Below are 23,848 nucleotides of genomic sequence, written 5' to 3'. Positions count from 1 at the left end.
GTGGGGCTCACTCATTGCTGCTCGGGGACTGGCTGGACATTGGTCAGTGGGTGATCAACAGTTGTGTTGTGCATCACTTGTGGTTTTGGTGTTATTTTTTTGTGTGTGTGTGTTCCCTTTTTTTCCCTTGGGTTTAATTTGTCTCTTCCTCTCCTTTTCATTACAGTTGTTATTGTTGTTTTTATTATTATTTAAATTAAATTTTACTTCATTTCAATTATTAAATAGTTCTTAACCCATGAGTATTACCTTTTTCTGATTCTCCTCCCCATCCCACCAGGGAGGGTCTGGTGATGGGACTGAGCAAGTGGTTGCACAGTACTTAGTTGCCGGCTGGGGTTAAACCACAACACAAGGTGTCTTATCTGATTCCCACTGTGCTCTTTCTCCTTTAAACTGAAACTTTAGAAGAAACTGAAATCCCCCCGTTGATGATTGCTATTCAAACGTCTCAGAATTCCTGTGGAAGACTCTTCCGTTGTTTCATGGCAGCCTTTTTGTGCTTCACATATTAAAGTACCAGAGACAGCTGGTGGAATATCTTCTGCTCTCTTGAGCACCTCACCTGTTACAGTGAACAGTTACACAGCAATGTGTTACAGGTTGGTTATCTAAGATTTATAGAGATACAGACAATGGGTTTAAGGTTTAGACTATTTCTTTTTGATGAACCTGAAGACTCCCAGCAAAAAAAAATTCTTCTTGTTATTGAGAGCTCATATGGTTTCACTCTGTCTTTAAACTTCCAGCTTTCTTTGTACTCCTATGTAAAGGTTACAATCTATCTACGTACGGCACAGCACACAGGCATGTTACCTGAAAGCAGAGTGCAATTATATGAACAGATAATATCCCTGTCTTCTCTCTTGAGGTATGAAGAAGTATGTGACAAATGATCTCTGGCTGGCAAAGCTGTGTCATACGCCATGATGTGGGAGGTTTTCCATCTAGAGGCCTTGATTATTAAGATGAGTGTATAATTTAAGAAAAAGGAAAAACCCCAGAACATTAGAGAGAGAAATTACAAGTCTAAAATAGTTTGAGTGTCTCTGATTCCATCTTGGGACGCAGAAATGGTCTGGGTAATCTCTCAGGATTTTTTTCATCTCTACTTTTTATTGTTCTGTTTTTCTAGGAGAAGAAAAGTAGGATGCCAGGATTAGTATCTGTCTGCATGCAATGCTCTTTCTAAATAACACATAACACCAAAATAACATCTTGTCCACAGCCAGTGGCTTCCTCCATGTAGCTCTTTGAGTTCATATGGAGGGATTTGCAAGGGGAAAGAGAAAGAGACCAAACAAGGACATAAGCAGAATTAAGGTGGAGGCTGAAAAAGGGACTGGCATCCAGCTGGCTTTGTAGTGAAGGAAAACCAAGCAGTCTAAAGGCAACAGAGAAATATAAGAAAGCATCTGGTGATACTGCAGACATATAGCATGTTTATAAACAATGTAATGCATTCTCAAAGCTATCCTGTAGTTCTGATTACTTTAGCAGAGGTTTTCATGTCCTTGAGGGCACCAACAGCCGTGACTGTCCCTGCCCACCACCTTGGACCTCCTGCACCCACCCAGGGCCCAAGACCCCATTTCAGCCTCCCCGAGCTGTCAGTCCCTGTACCAGCAACACTGCAGCTGCGCTGGTCTCCAGCTTCCCACAGTCCTGCAGACCAACATCCCGGCCCAACTTTGGCCCATTCCTGTCCCTAGGGAGGTGCCCAATGCCCAGAGATGGGGCTGCTCCCCAGCTGCCTTGCTTCTGGCTGGTGTGGTGGGATGAGGTCTGGCTGTGGCTGCCAGGCCCTGCCTTGATGTCCCTGGGGTCCCCTGCAGCACCCTGACCTAGGTATAGAAACCAAAGTCTGGAGTTAATGACTGTGTTTGTTAAGTGAAGCAAGCCTATGCTGCACTTAACTGAGAACTTACACATCATTGCCTCCAACCCTTTTCAGCAGCTACAGCCTCAAACAAAAGCCATAATGAGTCTCATATAAGAAAGTTTTGTGAAAATTATGCACATTCCGCATGACCATATTTAATAACATGAAAACAGGTTTGGAAGGGACCTCAGGAAGTTGTAGAGTCAGCCTTGCTCCAGCACAAACCCTGTTTTCAGCCTGTATGTAAATGCCATAGATATAGATGTATGTTATTTGTCAGTGCCTATCCTACCTTCTTAACCATGGAGGTTTGGAATGCGTGACTGAGTTTCATCCACTGCTTTAAAAACAGTGGGAAATAAAGGAATGTCAGGAGGGCTTCATTGTACTTGTAGAAGAAGGAGGTAATTCAGGTTTAAGTTAGTAATAAAATTTTCAATGCAATTCCAAAGTTATGTGAATATTTCAGTTCTTTAGTTTTTCCAATTTTTCAACAACTAGTTTTTAAAAAAATCTTATTTTCAAACTCCATTTTTTCTTGGACCATTATGAAAATCCAAAAGCTGTGTTTGCATTCAAGGCTGTGTACTGTCATTTCCCTTGTTGATTTCTAAACATGTCCAGGGTGACTGAGAAAGCTTGATTTATTCCATCGTTTGACCAAGGCTTTTATAGATCAGATTGAAGAAGCAGCTGCTGCTGTCTGAACTAGAATTCTTTCTTTGGGACATGGAGAGGGCATTTGGAGACAATAGAGCAGAGATACCTACCAGAAATCAAGGTAGTTCTGCTTCCAAACAATAAAAGCTAAGCTGCAGTAACGTATGGCATTTCAGTCTAGCACAATTCACCTGGTTCTAGCTTTTGCTTCCAAAAAAGGTTAAAAAGGTTTCTCATGCTAGTTGATCTTCTTCAAGTTGTCTGACATCTCCACTGTATTTTTTTCCTTTCACTCACTTCCCAAGGCACTGCTTGAATGCTGTCCTAACATAATTTCTTTAGGTATCTGCAGAAAGGGTTAATTATATGAAAAGATGAGAAATTTTGCAAAGTCTTGAAGACACTGAAATTTGTCCGTGTCCCCCCCCCCCCCCCCCCCGCCATGAACAAGCTCTAACATTTTTAATTTTGTTTCTAGGAAAATCTAGATTTCTTTTATCTAAAACTACGTTAATCAAAATGTATCTTCTTTACAATGTCAAACTGTTACAATGTCAAACTGCTATGTGTTGAAATTTAGACTTCTTATTGTGCTATTACACAATTTGGAGATTTTGAACAAAGAATGATTTGAAAATGAAGATATTTTTTTCTGCTTGCATCTTGTCAGAGCTTTATTTTCTAGTTTTCTTTTGAAATTAAATTACAACATAATCCAGTTTTATTTAATGCTCTGATTTCAGCTAAGCAGCCTATTTTTCAGAATTTCTCTACCAGTTCTAATTTCAGTAGCTAGCGTTGAATAGGCACAAAGAAAACAAATTCCTTGGGAGCAGAAGAAATGTTGTTAAGCAAAGACTTGTGCTGAATAGCCACCACTGAATGTGCAGAATTAATTTCAGAGTGTAGATTTTGATATTGACAAAAACTGTGTTTCAATATGGTTCCTGCAAGAATAATTTCAATTATAATTCCTAAGAACCAATTAAAAACAAAATAGAAAACACCAATTAAAAAGAAAATAGAAAAATTGGAGAAGTTAATGGGCATGCAGAACAAACACTGCCAAACCAGTAAACCACAACATGAATCTTGCCTGTCAGTTCTGCTCTCTAGATAGTAAAAATTTAATGTTTTTCCCCAAAAAGACAAAAATGCATCATAATAGTAATGCATCATGTATAGGATTTTGAAGAAAATGGGTTTTGCACTCCTGGCACTGGCTTATGTGTCAGGTTCCATGTTGAAAGGTCTTTGGATTTTGGTGCCACTTAAGTTAGTTGCTGATGTGGAAAACATACTAGATGAGATACCTAACATTACATCACATACAGTTTGATGTAAAATGTTCTGTGTGGTAGTTTGGGGGGGGGTTAATTTTGCCTACTGCCACTATTAGTGCTTTGGGACCTGGTGAGAGATTTATAGATGTTTGAGTTTCACATAAGTTAATGTGATAAATAACCTTTAGCGCTTTCTGGAAGACTAAATACTTTAATCCCTTCCTAAAATTCCTTTTATACCTTTCGCTTTTGTAGGTAAAATGAAGGGTACAACTAAGAAACTCACTCAAATCATGCAGCTGGATTAAAAAGTAAAATATTGATGACAATGCCCAGCTCTACAGCTGAAAATAATAGAGTTAGGAACATGATATAACACATAATCTATTATAGTAGCTAATACAGAAATTAGAAAGGTGATTTGAGGTAGATTGTAGATAGACATGAACTGGATGTGGTTTTAGTACAGTACCATAAAGTGTGTTGCAAAATAAGACAAACATTTACCTTTAATGTAAACAATTGGTAAGGCCCTGTGTAGAATTATTAATACTGCAGAAAATCTCACAATTGTAACATCCTCAGTGTGTGAATGCACTTAGATTGAAGCACATAAATTACTCTTATTCAAAGCTATTTGAAGTGAGAACACATTGCTGCCTGCATTTAGTATTGTTGCAACTTATACAAAGAAGTCCTCCACCTTTTATTTATTAAAATAAAGCACAGCCCCAGAGTATACATTTAGTTATAAGCCTTGTTGCCTTGAAAGTATTTTTCAACAAATGATTAAGTGTTTGGAAATGCAGTTTTCTGCAAGTAAAATAATAAATTTGCTATTTTTATGCTGTTAGAAATGGAAGTAATAAGATTTTTGCATGGAACTAGGTGAACAAAGACTTAAATAGCTCTATGACTTACAAAGAAACTGGCATTTTTTGTCATTCTGAGATTAGCTTGTGCTTAAAGAGCTCCCATGATACCTCGTGGTATCACAGAGAATACCCAATTCTTTCCTAATGGTAATATTTCTTGAAGGATAGCTTCCACATTTCACTCCAGTTTGCTCTTTTGTACCTGTGGGATACATCAGGAGAACCACACATTGTGGGTTTGTCCTGTAGAAGAGACTGAGGTGACGAATAGCATTATACAGATCCTACACAATTTTGTGGAAATGTAGGAGTGTGTCATATAAATGCTGAATCAAGGCAAAGTGAAAACTTTCTATTACTCTGATGTTTTAATACCTCTCCTGACTTTCAGAAGAGCTGTAAAAATTCATTACTAGGTTACTTCATAACAGTTATTCTCAGTCCGAGCAATTCTAGTGCTTATGCAAAATATTCCTTCATGCTTACACGGTGACTAACACAGCAAGAACCTTGTTGATGATTGCAGTCTCTGTATCTTGCCAGAATATAGATGGTAATGCTGATAAACTTTAGTTGTATGGCACATATCTGGGGGAGAGAGAGGGTGTTTGATCTGCATATTGCAAAGTAAATGTGAAAGTGTACAGAGGTACTAGAAGAGAAGCAATGGCTCAGAATAAAATTTCCTGTCACGGAAATTGGGTTTTTGTGTTAACTAAATTAAAACTTTAAACACACTGCAAGTAGCCTTAAAAAGATTGAAATATACTGTCTCTATTTCTTAATATTTAAAATTATCAGAAATATTTCCATTGAAAAGGAGCTCCTTAGCAGGCTTAGCTCCTTGTAGTATTTTGAATGATTTAAAACAGCACAGAGGTGCAGAGCCAGGAACCTGGGAAGATATCCAAAGGCACTTTGGAGTTTCAGTCATGGGACTTTTGATCTAAATATTCTTTGATCATTTTAAAGTCAGGACAGGTAAAATTGTGGAAATTGCTGGAGAAATATTTTTTATTTTCACTAATATTCTGTAAAAGGGGATGTAGATACTTCGTTGTTTTGAAAAGGAGACCTTTTTGAGATCAGCACACTGATACATTATGGAAATGCTCTGTTGTGAGGCCCAATGAGCCCAATGATCCCTTTCATCTTTATTGCAGCAGTTTGTAGACTGCAAAACAAATCATAAAGCATTCCAATGTGAGTGCATCAAATATTCATGTAAAATTTTTTATAAAGTGTTTTGAGAATCAGTGATTTGCCAGTGGAAACAATCTCCGTATAGAGCTTGGTAGCTTAAAGGAGGATTTGAGTGTTAGTAGTAGTTAAAAATAGTGAAACTTTCCTTTTAATTATTAATAAGATAGAATTCATTAAAAAGTCAATATTAGCAGAACCAGTGTATTCAATAGGATAAGACCTGTTATGTTCTCCTAGGTCGATAGTGAGGATGAATTTATATGGGATAGTTGGCAGAAACTTTCAGTGCATTCTCTGTAAAAGAATGACTTCTTCATGTAGACAGTATTGCTTATGCTTTCCATTTCCACCTTATAAATCATGCCTGGATAACATGAGACCTCAGAAAATCAAAGGTCTTCATACTTGTCTTTTTTTTTTTTTAAGTTCTTGGCTAAATCTGGTTGATTCTTTCAGACTTTTTTCTGTGGTAAAGTTATATGTATTTTTACTTCAAGGATTATAGTAGGTTAGAACAAGCCTGCTGCTACAAAAAAACAGAATGCTGCTTGCCAATCAAAGAACATAAAACAATGCTAAAATGCTCAGCTCACCAATACTGTAAGCAAGAATCACCAAGATGAATGAGCACATATATCTCTGAAGGTCTTTGGAAGTCTTTTGTGGTTTTACGCCAGCTGGCAACTAAACATGCTCACTCCCTCCGGGTGGGATGAGGGAGAGAACTGGAAGGGTTCAAGTGAGAAAACGCATGGGCTGAGATAAAGGCAGTTTAATAGGTAAAACAAAAGCTGCGTGCACGAGCAAAGCAAAACAAGGAATTTGTTTGCCACTTCCCATGGGCAGGCAGATGCTCAGCCATCCCCAGGAAAGCAGGGCTCCATCATGTGTTAATGGTTACTTGGGAAGGCAAATGCCATCACTCCAAACATGCCCCCCTTCCTTCTTCTTCCCTCAGCTTTATACCCTGAGCATGATGCCACATGGTCTGGAACATCCCTTGGGTCAGCTGGGGCCAGCTGTCCCGGCTGTGTCCCCCCCAGCTCCTTGTGCCCCCCAGCCTGGTCGCTGCTGGGTGGGTGAGAGGCAGAAGAGGCCTCGGCTCTGTGCCAGTGCTGCTCTGCAGCTACTGAAACACCCCTGTGTTACCAGCACTGGTTCCAGCACAAATCCAAAGCATAGCCCCATACCAGCTACTGTGAAGAAAATTAACCCTGCTCCAGCTAAAACCAGCACTAAGTTGTTGTGACTGAAGCTTTTTTTTTCCTGACCCTCCATATGGAGGCCTTCTCATGTGGGCAAATTGTTGGTCCATGATGACCAGAACTCAGAAGGATGGGATTGGGGAGGGGGCCAAAAGAAGGCTATAATTAACAAGTAATCAATGTGGTAGAACTGGAGTCACTTAAACTACATCTCAAAATAAATGGTTGTACAGAAAGGTTCTGCTTATGTCAATAGGTTCCCCAGTACTTATACCTGTCCTCAAGGCATTTTAAAATGAAATTGAATGTGTTTTCTTCATAGATGCCTTAGAAGGAGAAGAAAATTTGTGGTTGGGAGAACATAATTGGGGATTAAAATGTTAAAGAATCCCTCATTTTGCATTGTTAATGCATTTATTGAAAGATAGTTATTGACCTAATACTAACAAAACAAATTACATTAAAAATGCGGTCTAACTCAGTTGTGAACCTTGGAAATGGAAATATGTTATTCAACTTCAGAAAAGAAGAAAATCCTATTCGAAACACAGGAAATCAGTTGCATTATGTCTAGAAATTTATTATGGATGCTTTTGAAATCCTATTGGCATTGAAATTGCAGAATGCTATTATTCTACAGTGTAATTATAATTGGCTTGATTGCATAATCTTACACATCCTAGTAATAACATTTGCAGAAGTAGATATGGTCTAACTGTAATCCAGGCATTCTTAAATTTTCTGGTAACTCTTTTAAAGCCCTACAGTAAATTTTAAAGGAAGTACATTTGCAGTGCTGCTGCATAATATAAGCACAGTTTGATAGGTCCATGGAATGTGGAGATTCAAAGTACAAAACTTAAGGAATGGTAAGACTGCATATTATGTGTTATGTATAGACAGCAGACATTCCAGTTATGAATAGACTTTTTTTTTTGGTAATTTTTCTTCCCAGTGTGGGAGATAAACAGCCTCCTAATAATGATGTCTATTCAGCAGAAGAGCTAAACTGCAGCCGTTTGACTTGCATGTATTTTGAGTACTTAGTCTCATAAGTGGCAGTCGAGGAAACAAAATGCCACCCCTGAACTAGGGGCTAGTCCAGGATCTTGTTCCCCAGGTGTTTGGTTTCTATTGCTGGCACGGAATAAATAAGTGGGCCTTCACTACTTTATGCAAGTGTGCTGACACGCAAACTGGCTGCTGCCCTTTGACTGCCATTCAGCAGAATACACTGCATCTTAGCTTCTTGGAAGCCAAGCTCCTGTAGCTTCATGGGTATGAAGCCAGTTGTTGTGCAGAGCTTTTTCAGGAACCTATCCCTAAGTGTTTTTTTTCAAATATGCCTGAAATTTGCTGTCAGATCCAAAACATACTGTACAGGAGGATAAATAAACTCAGAGTGAAAGTAAAGGCTGTTCTCTTAGGAACTGGATTGGTAATGGTTTAAGAAAATGTTAAAAATTTGAACTTCTAAAATACCAGTTATATGCAGATGAAAAATGCTTTAGAAACCTATAAATTTTTTGTGGTTAATTCTTTCTTCTTCCTCCTTGATTTTCTTTTCCCTTTAACTCTTTTTGTTAGACTGAAGTTACTATTTCTATTTGAAGAAGCTGTGTTACAAAGAGATACAGATGGACAAAAAAATAAAGTACAAAAAGAAAATGAAAGTGAAACAAGTATCCCTGCACAGTGCTCCTTCTATTGTGCTTGATGTCAAATGAAAAAAATAATTCTGAAAATGAGTATGTCAAATATTTTGAAACATCAGAATTTTAAAATGTCTTATTTTGGCCCCAAATTGAAAAATGTGAATCACTTTATGGAAAAACAGAAATTTAATGGAAACATGTTAATGAGTATAAAATCATTTTTAGCAGAATAATGTCAAACTTGTAGTATTGCTTGGTCACAGGGTAGTTATAATCAATAATATATCAATAATCATATATCAACAATATAATCAATAACGCTTGAAATATCAGCAACACTACAGAAGTGTAATAGGAGGGACTTTAGCAGGCTGAGCAGAAAGTACCATGAGAAACTCTAGAAAGGGTCTGACAGAAGACAGTTTTAAACTGTGTTTTTCTGTTGACATTGGCTATTTTATTTTCTCCTTATTGGCCACTAGAAGTGTTAAGTACACTTCTAGTCAACAAATGCTCTCTTTGAACAGTTAATACTGTTCTTGGCTTGGCGGTAACTATCATTCTTAGTTTTGCATTATGTTGTCTTGTCCAACATAACCTTTGATAAAATGTCTATATTTTCTATGTTCCCAGTCAACCATCTTTGCTTTTTCTTGGCTTTCCCTTTTCTAGACAGTGATTTGCTTCACAAGTCCCCTACATGTGTCTTCATGTTTTTTACTAGTAGATTGCACAGAATTGTAATTTAGGTTGGAAGGAACCTCTGGAGGTCATGTAGTCTAACACAGGTCTCATCAGATTGTGCTTCTCAGGGCTTTGTGGTCTAGTTTTGAGTATCTCTGGAGATTCCATAAGCTCTCCAGGAAACCCAAAATGTGTTTCAACCTGTGACCATTGCCCCTTGTCCTACTACCATGCACCTTCAAGGAAAGTCTAACTCCATCTCCTCTGTGTCCTCGCAAGTGCTGAACAGAGGGAAAGAATCACTTTATGTTGAGCAGTGGGCTATACTGCTAATACAGCCTGGTGGCTTAACAGTGATAGCATCACATGCTTTCAGACTACTGATGCTCCTAGTAGTTCTATGTCTTTTTAGATTTTGTGCTATTACTAGAGGCATGTAAAGGTTAATTAAAGTTTTAGTCAGTTTTTGTCTTTGGCCTCATTTTTGTTTTGCCTCATTTGTGGCTTCTTACGGGGAAACCAGCAGCTGCTATTGCTAGTACCACACTGACATCTACAGTTATTGACTGTGACAGAAGAAGCAGGTGCTCAAACATTAGCCAACCTCAGTTTTGTCCCCTTGAAGAAAAAACTATTTAAAGAAAACCCTGTGTATGGCTCATCATGCTATGCAAACCTGAGGCATATTACATTGTTGGATTTTGTGGAACAGTCAGTAAAGAGAAAAAAATCAAGGCTACAGTAGTCCATAAAGTCCATTTCAGAGTCTAATCTTTTTTTGAGCAAAAATACTTCCAAAATAATCTTAACTGTAGCTCTGGCTGCATGAGATAAGGAATAGTACTGAGACAATCCTGTTTCTTTCTTTCAACCTACACATCTATACCTGCAAGTGAGGGTTTTGCCTAGCAAGATGAAACTTAATATATCTTGCTTATATTACATATTTCCTTTAACAGTTTAAGAACTGGCAAAGAAGGAAAGGACTTAAGGGCAGTGTATAGATATTGACTACTGTACGCAATATACTCTGCAAAATGAAAATATGTGTTTTAAGGAAAAAAATCCAGCCACTTCATTCCAAAAGTTGAAAGTCATGAATAAAAATGTTTCTTATATACTTGTTTCCCAGTGTTTTGATGTCTGAATTCACTGTACTTACAATTAATGCAATTTAGTGGAACTATTAATGTTCCATTTTTTCATAGAGGTTAATGTGAGTGAAACTTGCCATTGCAAGTGTTGCACACAGAAGACCTTTAACCACAAAATATTCAAGTACTGAAAATGGCAATGCAGACTTCAGTATCAGAGGACTTCATCCATGTTTGCTGTGCAAGAAGTACTTCTCTTAGATTCTGCTATCACATTCTTGAGCTTTCTGGATACCCAATACTGATGACAACACAGGTGGTACGGAGATTTGCTTCAGTCAGGCCGCTGATAAGCTAAATGTGACATTCATTTGCTCATCATTTTCATAAATTGGTGCTATCCAGCTATGTAGCAGGGGTTTCAGAAGACCTTTCCCTACTTTAAAGGAAGGGGGGGATTATTTAAATATTTCAATAATCCAGGTGCCTATCAGTTTGCTTATATACTCAAACATTATTCTTGTCACTATTTTCATAGATCACCAGCAAAAGATCCTATGGCCACCAGTTAGCATTGCAACGATTGAGGCAAAATATTTTATCTATAGCCTGCATAAACCTTACCAACATATATTCTTGGATTCTTTTATTTTTTTTAGTAATGGAAAGCATATAAAATTAATGGATGCACAAGTTGATATAGCAGCCTGATTAAGTTTGCTGTGTGTATAAGATGCAATGTATATTCTTGGCTAAGCCTTTGCCTTTCTGGCTTGTCCCATCCCAGTGTGTTTCTGTTCTTCGTAAGCATCCAGAAGCTATATTTAATTATAATTTTTTTCTAGTAAACTGTACTTAACTGTGACTTTAATTTTTCTTTCACATTCTCTGATGCTTTGTTTTGGTCAGAATCAGGATTCTGAGGTTTTTTCTTATACCTGTAGTCTGCTATAACAGAGAAATAAACTGTTTCCCAAATAGTATTACAGCTGAAGCATACAGTCAACTTTCAGGAATATTCAGTTCCAAATGGGCTAAGTGTCCCTCAAAGGCACTTTGACTAAATGGGTAGTGAGGAAATTTAGCGTGAAAGGAGAATTTAATCTATTTTTTCAGTCTCTATTTTCCTTGGCTTCTGGAAAAAGAAGTGGGATGATTCCTCCCAAGTGCAGGACAGTATAAAGGCCATAACAGCACTGTTAGCTTTTAAGTCAAGATGTGAGATGGAGTACCAACAGCCCCATAGAACAGAGGCTTAATTATATCTGTGACAACTTAGCAATTACAGCATCCATAGTTTTGGTTTAAACATACTCATCAAGCCTCATGACTATGCTTTGAGCATGAGCTGCAAAGGAAATGCCTCTGAACTCTTCCTGAGAATGGTTTCTCCCTTGAGAGACAAGCTGAGTGAAATAAGGATGATATTTTTGTGATGTATATCTCACTGAGAAGTGCCGCTCAATTCAGATATAAACCATTGACCATTTCTGCAGTGGTTTTATTTACAGCGTAATAAACCAGGACAGCTATAAATCTAGAGCTGTGATACTGACTTCCCCATCTACTACACTCCTTTATGTTATTAAAATAAAAAAAAAAAAAAACAGCTTTAGAAAGCCTTATGAGCTTATACAGTTAGCAAAGTGTTTGTTTCCAGACTTCACTACGTAACAACTCTTCCTCAAATCAACACTCTTCCCTGACTGAGATGGGTCTTCTAATTAAGCATTTAAGTGTAAACAAATGACCTTAACTCCTGGTATAAAACAACACTGTGTGATGCTTAAACATAATGGCAGAACTGAGCTGTGCATAGGTTGTGTATATTTTTCAGAATGTGGTTAGGAATAACAGTGGATGGAAATTGTTTCTCTGTGTTGAGAAAGCATGTTGTGAGCTCTTAAAAATTACTTCTGGCATGATATTGTGTCATGCAATTAGTTTTATCATAAATGCTCAAAGTTTTAAGGTTTCTGTTTTGCATGAATAGTATTTCAGCTGAACATAATTCATTGATTAATGCTAAAAGGAGGAGAGAGGCCTGAGAAAGTGGAAAATGGACTAGAGTATAAAGAATTGAGAGTTTAACCAGGAATTATCATTCAGATCAACTGAATACCATTCAATGAGAAAGCTGAGGCTCCAGGAGGGTTTTCAGGGGAACCTGAAGGGTTCTGAACAGACCATTTATATAATTAGAAAATAGAAAGTACTGAGTTTCTAATGAAAATACTGCTTCTGATCCCAAAGAAAAGAATTTCATTAACTTTTCATCCTGGTAAGTGAAACTATCATTAAGATCTGATATATAAATCAGAGTTTGTATCTGAGCCTGATAGACTGAGTAACTCAAATTAATTTTGGATAACAATCCCATTTTGCATGTGGTTTTTTTTTTATTATGTGAGTAATGAATATGTGATTATTTATGTTATCCTGTAAATTACTTACTGTCTTGAAAATGAAAAGTTTGAGGTTTTGGTATTCTCCACCCCACCCCCCTTTCTTAGCTGAGGACATTATTTGAGAATAATTCTGTGTGGAAAAGCATCTGATATGGTATTATTTTTAGGGTGCATTATTTAAGTGAGTAATATAGGTCAATACTCTACGTCCGGGGTCCTCAAACTTCTTAACCAGGGGGCCGGCGTGCGGATGCAGTGGCAGGCAGTCATCTGCGGCTGCTTGGTTTCCCCCCCAATCCCCGATGGGGGATGTCTGTAAATACTGGGGGCTGGATTGAGAAATATTTAGTTAATTCTGGGTCCTGTATGTATTAGCAAGCAAAATTGAAAGGAATTTAAAATACACTGAGTAACAAGTTGTATCTTTTTTAAAATTAGAATTTCTAAAATACAAAACCCATTTACTATCCATTTTTTTTGTCTGGACAGCAGCTTGATTTAAATAATAAATACGTCTGACATGCTCTGTGTTCTCTATCAGCATCTGATTCAAAAATACTTAAAAATTAACTTTGCTCTGAGGCCTATTTCAGGGATGTTGATGTCAAAAGCACTTTCTTTGCTACAATTTAGGGCTGCAGACTGAATTCCTACAGTGTTGTCTGTCAGGTGTTTATTGGCTGAAAGTACAAGGCTTCTCTTTTTTCCACACTAATTCTCTTTAACCACAATGTAGAGGTATAAAATATGTGGCTAAAATTCCATCATTTCCTTTTTGTATGTAGACTAAAATTATTTTTATACTTTCATGTGTCAAAGGCAGTAGGAAAACTTTTACTGATAAGGCCAAACTTGCATGAAAGTAATACTTTGTGCAAGACAAACAGAATTGCTTCAAGGCAGGAGGGAAGAAACACTTTAAAATAATGTGCAAGGACATGTAACACTTTCAGACTGTAGATCAAGGAAGTACAGTAACATGCCAGGGAAAAGACTGTCACTTTTATCTGAGGAACTGTGATTGTATTGGATGCCAGGTTTTCTTAATGTGGCAGGTGAGTTCTTGTGGCCAGGTAAACAGACTGCCCAGTGTACAGAAGTCTCAGTAAACAAACTTCAGTGGTCACGTGAAGTGATGGCGTTTGCGTCAAGTGAGGTTGTCATCGTTTCAAGGTGTTATAGAGGATAGCAAGGGCCTATGTCTTCCTTTTGAAAAGGAAGCAGGGATATAAACTACTGAATACTGAATGTCAGAGCTATGAATATTAACGTGCTATTTAAGGTCATTTTTCAGAATATACTTGGAGGAAAATCCTGTTTCACAAGTCTTCTCATCAGTTTTCTAAAAAGGGAGAGTAGAGGAAGAAAAAGCGTGTAAACTCATTCAAACAAATATTACTTTAGGTTGTTGGGTCGTATTTCCCTGTAAGGCTTTCCCTTTTACTAGTGTGCATTATAATCCCCGAAGGATATATGCTTTAGGGCACAAGGAAGCAATTTCCCTTGTCAAAAATGAGTGACAAAATCCAAGCCCTGCAGTATAAATCAAATAAGACATACTGACTGATTGTTGTAAACATACTTGGATGTATTTATTGTATGTTGCATTTAATATTCTGTATTGCATTTAATAAAAAATTAATGTGAAATATTAGTTGTGCTTAATCATCTAATAGGTATCCAAATGTCGTAATGGTATACACAGTAGGAAAAAAATGAATAGAATAAGGTTTTCAGTCTATTTCTCTTTCAAGTATAACTTGTTAAGCATCTTGCATAAATAGATTAAATTAAAATAATGCTTTTAATCAGACATCATACTCTCCTTTTTCAGAATACTTTCCCCTACAGGTATTGTTACTGCAAATGACATTTCAAAGTAGAAGTAATTTTCTTATAATTTTTATAGTAACTGTTATTTTACTGCTAATTGAACATTTACTCTCCTTGTGTGTAAATATATTATGTTAGAGAGAAAATTTCCAGTCTTGAGTTTCATAAAGAAAACAAATGGTAATGTGATGTTTTTATGTCAATACTAATCAAACAAAACATATTACTGTCATCTTTCGTGCTTGTGTCATTCCTGGCATGTACACAAAACCTCTATAACATTAATTTATGCATGCTAGATATGTATATTTCAGTGCCTGAGAGTATTTCCTAGTACTACCCTTGCATACAAATACACAGACACACAAACACAGAAATGCCCTTTTAGTAGGCTGGTTTTTTAAAGGTTTACCTTTGGGGAAAAACTTCAACATATTTTAGTGCCAGATTGTAGCACCATTAAAGCAATTACTTTTTCATTCTTCCTGTTAAACTATTACCGTTTAACAATCCTTTACATGAATGCAGGGCTCATTAATGGGATCAGGCTTAAAGTTGTTTATAATGGCTTTACCAGAGATCTCAGATTTACACAGTGCCTGAATAAGCAAGTGAAAACATAAGAAAACCAGAGGACTGCTAAGTCATCTATTTGTTTTAGAGAGGCAGCATGTTCTTAAGTGAATTCAGCAGTGCATGTAAAGGACTGTGTTACTTACTGCACAGTAACAGTACTAGAAAACTCTTGGGTATTCCTGGTTGATGGACCTTGCTGCACCTCTAAGCTGCTCTTTGCTGAAGCAGTTGTGCTCAGTTACTATTTAGCGAAGCGACTGAGCTATGTCCAAACACAGCTAAGGAAAGGGTTGTCATTTCTGCTCAGCATCATTGGCATGCACAGTCAGTAATTTCTGCTAGATAGGGCTGGAGTGACAGGTGATTCTGTAACCATAGTTTGGTTACATAGTTTGGGGCTCTTTTGGGTTATCCTATGGCAGGCAAACATCAGGGAGCAATTTAGTGAATTAGAATGTAGTCAATTGTACATAAGAAAGAGATAGCTTTATGTGGCTCATATCCTTTGTGGTACTTAAATGTTATAGCCATCTGTAGTCCATATATATGTGTGTTTTGCTACTTGTGATTAGAGGACATTTACATCAGGGCTTGGTCTAGCTACCTTACACGTCAGAACTGTCACAGCGTCTGGTATCACTCTGTCTATGCCATGTGGAAGTGAGCACGGTTCCCAGTAAGCATTGCTCACAGACTGCACAGAGGTGAAACAAACAACAAAAAAAAACCCCAACACCCAAACCCAAAGTAATAATTTACTAATTAACCATGTTTTCATGAAATACGAACATATTAATCCTCCTGCATAGTCCTTAATGTTGCTAAGTGAGTTGCTGTTCTTGAATGAGTTAAGGCTGATATAATCTATGCAGTGCAGCAAAATGCTGTTAGATGGCCTAAGTACAAATTAGAGCAAAAAGTAATTTATATCTTCCTATGGCCTCTTCTTGGCATGTACACTGACCAGTCAATGTGTAATTTACCATACAGACTGGTTGCATTCATGGATGGAAAATGGAAATATTGATGTGCACACTTAGGTAACTCTTCTATTATCATATGCTGTGGCGAATAACAACAGGGGAATAACAAATATGTTGCACGCATGAGCTTTCTAACATGATCCAGACTTCCTCACACCCCTAAATGATCTTTTGCATCTGTTGATGTATATGAAACAAGTGAATTGATTAGAAAGACTTAATTTTGCTTTTTAAACTGTGAAGGAGCAATAATCACCAACCAAAAGAAGCTATTTATAGCTAATGTTTTTTTGCCTTTCAGAGGAATTGCAGACTGTTTAGATTTCTCTTGCTTAAATCAGTTGTCAAAAAACATATGTTAAAATGGCAGTTACCTTCTCTGCCAGAATCCTTAACTATGTAGCAATTTCTCCATTTCTCACAGATTTATGTTTGATTCATTAGCTATCATACTGTAGCATTCACCCTGTCTCTGGAATGTGGGCTACTTTCTCCTATGCTATTTCTTTCTTTTTCAGCCAGACACTGGGAAGCATTCAGGAAACAATCTGCATTTGTCTCTCACTTTCTGAGATTGTAAATCAATGCTCTTCTGTGACTTTACTGATATTAGGAGCTCCTCCAAAATTTTGATCCTTGTTTCACTCACAGAATGTGCTGTTCATAGTCACAGAGGTGGTTCTTACATGAGAAGTTGTGTCTCATGCACCTTGTGTTGCTCATGTAAGAATTAGGTCCATAAACAGCAGAACTCTTCTTTTTCTTCATTTCAGCATCTGTGCTACAGAGCAAGTGACATGTTCTTTATTAAAAGAAAAATCTAGGAAATGGTGATAAAGTGAACACATAATTATGACCAGAGAACAGAAAGGATATTAGACTTCCAATACATATACTTTTGATTTTAAATACTTCATAATTTATGAATGGTTGTTAGAACCTTTACTGTATGCAGTATTATCAGAAATTCATAGAGAGCATAAGGAAAGCTGTACCAAATTAGAATACAGCCTTAATGTTTCTCCAACCCTCTATCTACCTTTTAGTTGATTTAAGGTTAGCTGATTAGCATTTTGATTTAAAATTACGTACGAATTTTACTCTTAAGTGATTCTACCATTTTAGAGCACAAATTTATCAACATGGTTCCCCATCATGTTAAATACTGATTAATTTTATGAAAGCTGCTACTTGGTCTGTCTTACTGCAATGCTGAAAAATCTCTGCTGCTCGGAGGGAACCTGTGGATCTTTGCATGCTGCAGTGCATTGTTTAAGAGGTTCTTCATGGATTTTGTTTGCCTTTGGAAAGACAATACATTTTTAGACTGATAAAATAGATTGGAAGCTTTATAAAAGGAATAGGGAGAACTCTAGTTGTTGCTAGTCCTGAAGCTGATACAGGTCTTATTTGGGACAAAGTACTGGGCTGAGTGTAGGGTGGCAAAAATCTATGTAAGTGTCTGAACATCTCTTATTTTAAAGCTTGTGTAGAGGAAAATGGTTAGAGATTGGGAGTAGAGAGAGCAAGGAGAAGGTAGAGATTTCAGGGGTTATTATGCTAGCTGATGCTACCAACTGAGGGTAAGGGTGCTTACCTGTTCACAGGTGGTACAAATGAAACCTGGTTTGTAAATGTCTATGTTCACATACTAAGCCTTCAAAGCTGTAAAGTCTTTGCCTCTCGGCACAGGAAAAAACAGATGCGGCAGAGCAGGAGGAAAGACTTTTTAAAGGCCTTTTTTGTTGTTGTTTTTTCTGTTTGGGTTTTTTTGGTTTTGTTTTTCTCTTTTACTGGAATGTGAGATAGGATGTGAGTGGCTGGAAACACTTCAGCCAGGCTGGTGAGATGCCTGATTGCATTCACCTGAATCAGTACCTTCACAAATGATTAAAAATATTCTATTGCAGGTGTTCAGCTTCAACTGAAATAGACTAGTGGAAGGAGGCGCTACCATCAGGCTTGAGGTACTTGTTGCAGGGAGATAGATGATGGCCAGGTGTAATGGCATGGGAACTCAGGAAAGAAAGTGGGTTTGTCTTCTCCCCACAGTAAGTAGCTCAAGGTTTTGGGACTTGCAGTATATGGAGTAACAGGGAGATGGCCCTAAACTGAAGTAACAAATTCAATGTAAAGGCTGGAACCCATCTATGGAAAGGGAGATTACAGGTTATTCAGAAAAATATGTAGTGAAATAGCTCAGGGTCATATTCTTAGCACTGTGAGAGCATGCATTAACACAGCTTTATGAACTTAGCTGCCAACTGAATACAGCACCAGGCTTCTGCTCCTGAAGGTTAGATATAAATATCGAGTAAGGTATCTGAAATGCTCTCTCCTCACATGTTTCTTTTAGTAGGTGAAATGTACAATGTGTTAACCTATGCTTACCTATGAATCCTTTATGATACAGTTTTTCCTCCCATTGTATGGGATCAGCTAAAAAGATGAACTAAGCCCACATCTGAGGCTCCTCTGGAGAAACAAGTACCTCACTTCCATTTCTCTTCTTTGCTATTCTAATATGTGTGTACTATTCATTGTTTCTCCATTTGAGTTTGATTCTTGTATTAACAGCAATATTTTAGCGTGCATCTGAAATTTCCACCAGTTCCACAGATCACAGAAGGAGCACAATAAGTTTAAAAATTGTCAGCTGTGACTAAAAGAATGTTATGACAGAGAAAAGACTGGAAATAATTTATTTTCAGAACAATGCGGCCTACTCAGTATGGCCTTGACTGTGACCCATGTCCTCGGGCTAGAAATTCCTTTTGTGTGTTAGTTACTCATCTGAATGATACTGATACTAGTTAATTCATAACAAGCTTTGAATTGTGCTGGTAAGAAGTGCTATTTCAAAGCAAAGCTTCATTATTATTCTCTTTTATGCTGCATGATTTTCAAAGAGTTGCTGCAAACAAGGAGTTATTAGGGCTTCTCAAGAAATGATGTAAGTATGTTATTATTTTAGTCCCCCATAGCGGGCTAGACTTCTGCTACATTAAGAAAGGGAATTCTAACCACGGTTACTTCATTCTAGAATAAGACTTGCTTAATTCTGGAAACTTTTACTCAGCCTTTTTTTAGGTTAGTACTGTGATTTAAAGATTCTGGACAGCAAACAAGCCCCATTTATGATAGCCTGATTTATTATCAGAGAGGAAACACAGTAGGGATATTTTTGAAGCTTTTTGTAAGGCTAGAGCCTGTCAAACCAAGCAGTTCTGTTACAAAACTGGTGAGACAGGACCTCTAACATTTTCTTTTCTGAGTTGATCAGAATTAGGGGCAGAAAACCATCCATTTTAGCGAGGTGATTTCCTGAAGTGTACAGTTCATTGAATGCATGGCATTTCAGATCACCAGCTAGCCTTTCTGTTAGTGCCTCAAGGAAACTTTTAGAGGGTATGAGAGCTGGCTATTCCCATTTACACTTACAACATCATCTTGTGCTATACTGTGGATTTACAGCCTGGGAAGCAAAAAGCCAGACTGACTTGAAAGGGGAAGTATAATTATCTCTTTGGCCTGCTGTGCAGGGCTGGTGGAAACCTCTGGCATGTTTGCATAGGCAAAACCTTCAACAGAAGAGCAGAGACATGTGTGAGACTAGATTCCCTGTTAGTCCAGTGTTTAGAGTAATTTTCTGGAAAAAAGAAAATTAAAAAAATTGGTTTAAATCCAGAAAAGTAGAAGAGTTTGAATCTTAGCACCCCACATATTTCATTAAAAAATTCTGTATATGGTATACAGAATAAAAGTATTAGGATAATAGTGTATGTCCCTGTTCCTTGATCATTTAAAAATAATAAAATGTTATTTACTTCATATAGTCACAAAACAGAGTTCCTGAGTGTGAGTCCTGTGAAGACATGTTTCTGGAGAGGAAAGAATTATCTCTGGAAATGTGTGTATGTAGTTTGTTTGGGTTTCTTTTTAAGGGCTATGAATTTCATCAGTACTGGTGGTCACGCAGTAAGCCATTAATCATGCTGGTTTTTGACTCTGATTAGTAGTAGCTAAACTTTTCTTTGCAGTGAGATCATGTTCTTTACATGAGCTTGTGAATCTCAGTGAACAGTGGAGAATCTAAAAGTTAGGCCTTGTGTAGGCCTGAGCCAGTAACTAAGTTGGCCTCTAACTGCCTTTGGTCTTGGAACTGGTGATGGGATCATTCAGGGAAGCAGAATGTGAAGATATAAGGAAGCACAAAAAATAAATAGACCTGCTTGAGCGGGTCCAGAAGAAGGCCACAAAAATGATCAGAGGGCTGGAGCACCTCTCCTGTGAAGACAGGCTGAGAGCGTTGGGGTGGTTTAGCCTGGAGAAGAGAAGGCTCAGGGGAGACCTTATAGCGGCCTTCCAGTACCTAACAGGGGCCTACAGAAAAGATGGGGATGGATTCTTTATCAGGGATTGTAGTGATAGGACAATAGGTAATGGTTTTAAACTGAAAGAGAGTAGATTTTTATTAGATATTAGGAAGACATTCTTCCCTGTGAGGGTGGCAAGATGCTGGCACAGGCTGCCCAGAGCAGCTGTGGATGCCCCATCCCTGGCAGTGTCCCAGGCCAGGCTGGACGGGGCTGGGAGCAACCTGGGCTGGTGGGAGGTGTCCCTGCCTGTGGCAGGGGGGTGGGACTGGATGGGCTTTCAGGTCTTTTCCATCCCAATCCATTCTATGGTACTGAACTGGAAAATAGAATGGCTAAGTGGAAGGTCCTGAACTGCACCTTTACTTGCATAGGTAAAGTCAGAGACACTGCAATTACGGTTGCAGTGCAGGAAAAGTAATCATGGACAGCTCCAAATGACATGTGATAGAATGGAGAAGTATCTGATCTTGAAGGAGAGGTCAGGCTCAGCATAATGCTGACAGTGGTATTAAAACAATTGCTTGCCTTTTTTTTTCCCCTCCCCTCTTCCCCATAAAGGAAATTCAAACAGAGCTAATAAGGATGCCATTAAAGACATTAAGAATAATCTCTTTTGAGTACAAAAGCTCTTATATTAATGTATTACTGTCCTCCCTCCTGGCCTTTTTGAAGATTTTACATACTGTCTTTTAGGCTATACTATGCTATATTACAAGTAAGCACGCACTGCTTGTTAAGTACATGGCTTTTGAACAATTTGTTCTCACCCAACTTTGTTTTTGCACTTTGCTTGAACACATATATCTCCTTGAATTTGTAGTAATTTTGTTTAATTGCACTTCAGGGGCTAGCAAAGTCAAGCAATAATTAATAAACTTTATTCATTAGAGGATGGCTCAGAATTACAAAAAAATGAAAGGAAGAAAAACATAAGTGGAAGACAACTGATTTCACAGTCAGTGGTCTATTAAACTTTGCAGTGCAAGCAGAAACGTTCCCAAAATAACAACTCTGCTCATGCCATTGCACAGTATGTCTTGTACACATACCAGCTTTAGATTACTTTGATATTTGCCCAACAAGTCTTCCAATTTCTCTTCAATGATATCTGAATTATTTAAAGCTTCATATTTTTTTTTCCTTTTAGTGAGAGGGAACTGAGGAATGTGTTGGCAGTGTGACCCTGACCATTAACATATAAATAATGTAAGCTCCTCTATACTTTGAGAGAGATGATTTGCTCTGTAAAGATATTTGGACAAATGTGTTCACTGTTTAATCCTCATCCACACAAAAGCTAATCATACTAGGAACAGCCTATGAAAGATAAACTAATAAATCTTTGCAAGGACTATGGATGGCTACAATATTTGTTTTGAAAAAGTAGTGAATAAAGTATATGTATTAGTGACCAAAATATTGATTGATAAACCTGCCATTTCTAAGGGTTTAAAAAGTATGGCTCTTAGACTTATTGATGCAGAGATGAGGGTCATTTTTATTTTAGTAACAAATCATAATATGACAGATACAAAGGTATTGCACGATAAATCATGAGATAACAGGATTCAGGTAGCAACTCTGAGAAAACAGTCCAGTTATAGAATAATATTTACATTTAATTTGTTTTAAATAGAAGTATATCTGAAGCTGGATGCTTATGTCTGAAAGGTGTTCCCATTCTAAATTAGCAAGGGAAAGAATGTCAGCATCTTAAGTCACAGCATATTTCAGTGACTTAATTGTGAGGAAAGAGTAGGGCACTTATGTGACATTTCTACTTAGGGAGAATGGATTTTATGTTCTGGTTCCTTAAATTAATTATTCAAAATGCTGAAACAACTAAAATTGGTTTATCTGTTCATTGACTTAGAAGTGGCATGACCTAGAATGTGTAAAGCCAGGCCATTGAGGCTCCATTTGCAGATCTCCAGTGATCTGGTTTGTGACCTTGTCTTGCCTTGACTTCCTTTTTTGCTTCAACCTTCTTTCTGCCTTATTTAGGGGTTACCCTTCAGTGCAGATGAACTCCTCTGTTCTCACTGATAGTTTCTGTCTCCACTGTTCTTTAAAGGCAGCTAAATTCACCATCCAGGTGAAATACTGCTCCTCTGTACATTAAAATCCTCCAAACACCATTTCAGGTATAGTTGGGAGATCCATTCTCACATATCCTTTGGATTAGTACATTGCCAGATCTTCCAGGGTAGGCTCATTGGCAGTCTCTGGGTTGTACAAAAGAAACAGATTTGTGTGGGCTCACACAGAAGATAAGGAAATTCAGAACTAAATTAGCAAAAAAATCAGGGGTACAGTCACTTTGGAAGTTGCTGTTATAAAATGATGCACACCTAACCATAGTGCTTACTACTACAGTGGGATTTTGTGGTACTAATGTATTACGAATAGTGAATAACAGTATTGATTCAGTGTTATCTTGCAGTTATTCTCTCAAGTGATACTTGCTTTTAAACCAGATGTAATTATGTTGGTCTCTCTGTCAACATCTAAAAGAAGTTGCATAGAAGTAGGAGTTAGGAGCAAGATCTCATTAGTTCCTGGCTGGTAGTGAAGCTTGCTAGCTCTTTCTTGCAGATTTTTGAGAAATGGTATATGAAATTTTCATTCTTCAAAATACAAAATATCAGGACTGGAAAAAAATGTATCAGTCTGAGAAATTTCTATGACAACTGATTAGATCCATCTTCTTGAGGGAACCAAGGTTGTGCTCTTAAGATCTATCACACTTAGAAAAGTCTTTTCTGCTCGATCACAGCAGATCATATTTGTCTCCAAACTTGCCAGAAACAAAGTAGTGAATATGCAGTATTTTTAAACGAACTTTTAAATCGCTTTGTTCTGGGTGTAATTCCTAGTATATCAGAGAACTAATGCAATACTTCATTGTTGTATGACAACCTGTATGTTACATTCAGTGTATGGAGAGTTCAAAACATGTCAGGACAGTGGACATAAGAATAGCACCTGACAGTAATAGCTTGAGGTACTCTGTCTTTAGAGGATACTAGAATACAGAAAATGTTCAGCTGCTGTGGGAAATGCAATACTAAACTGCAACAAATAGTACAGCTGAAGACTGAGACCTTGCTTTTACTGCACACTCTGTG

At 37.6% G+C, this 23,848-nt stretch overlaps 1 long non-coding RNA gene across 1 annotated transcript in view; it reads left to right on the top strand.

The window, feature by feature from the left end:
- Positions 1-2,957: 2,957 nt before the first annotated feature.
- Positions 2,958-23,848, top strand: part of LOC308057147 — a 122,089-nt gene continuing 101,198 nt past the window's right edge. Inside the window, exon 1 of the long non-coding RNA XR_013925156.1 lies at positions 2,958-20,251. This is a non-coding gene — a long non-coding RNA (uncharacterized lncRNA). The remainder of the gene's footprint in view (positions 20,252-23,848) is intronic.

Source organism: Falco punctatus (assembly GCF_963210335.1).
Source record: "Falco punctatus genome assembly, chromosome: 1".
NCBI classification, from domain to species: Eukaryota; Metazoa; Chordata; class Aves; order Falconiformes; family Falconidae; genus Falco; species Falco punctatus.
The sequence above is the reverse complement of the archived record's forward strand: the minus strand, read 5'-3'. Positions and strand labels throughout refer to the sequence as shown.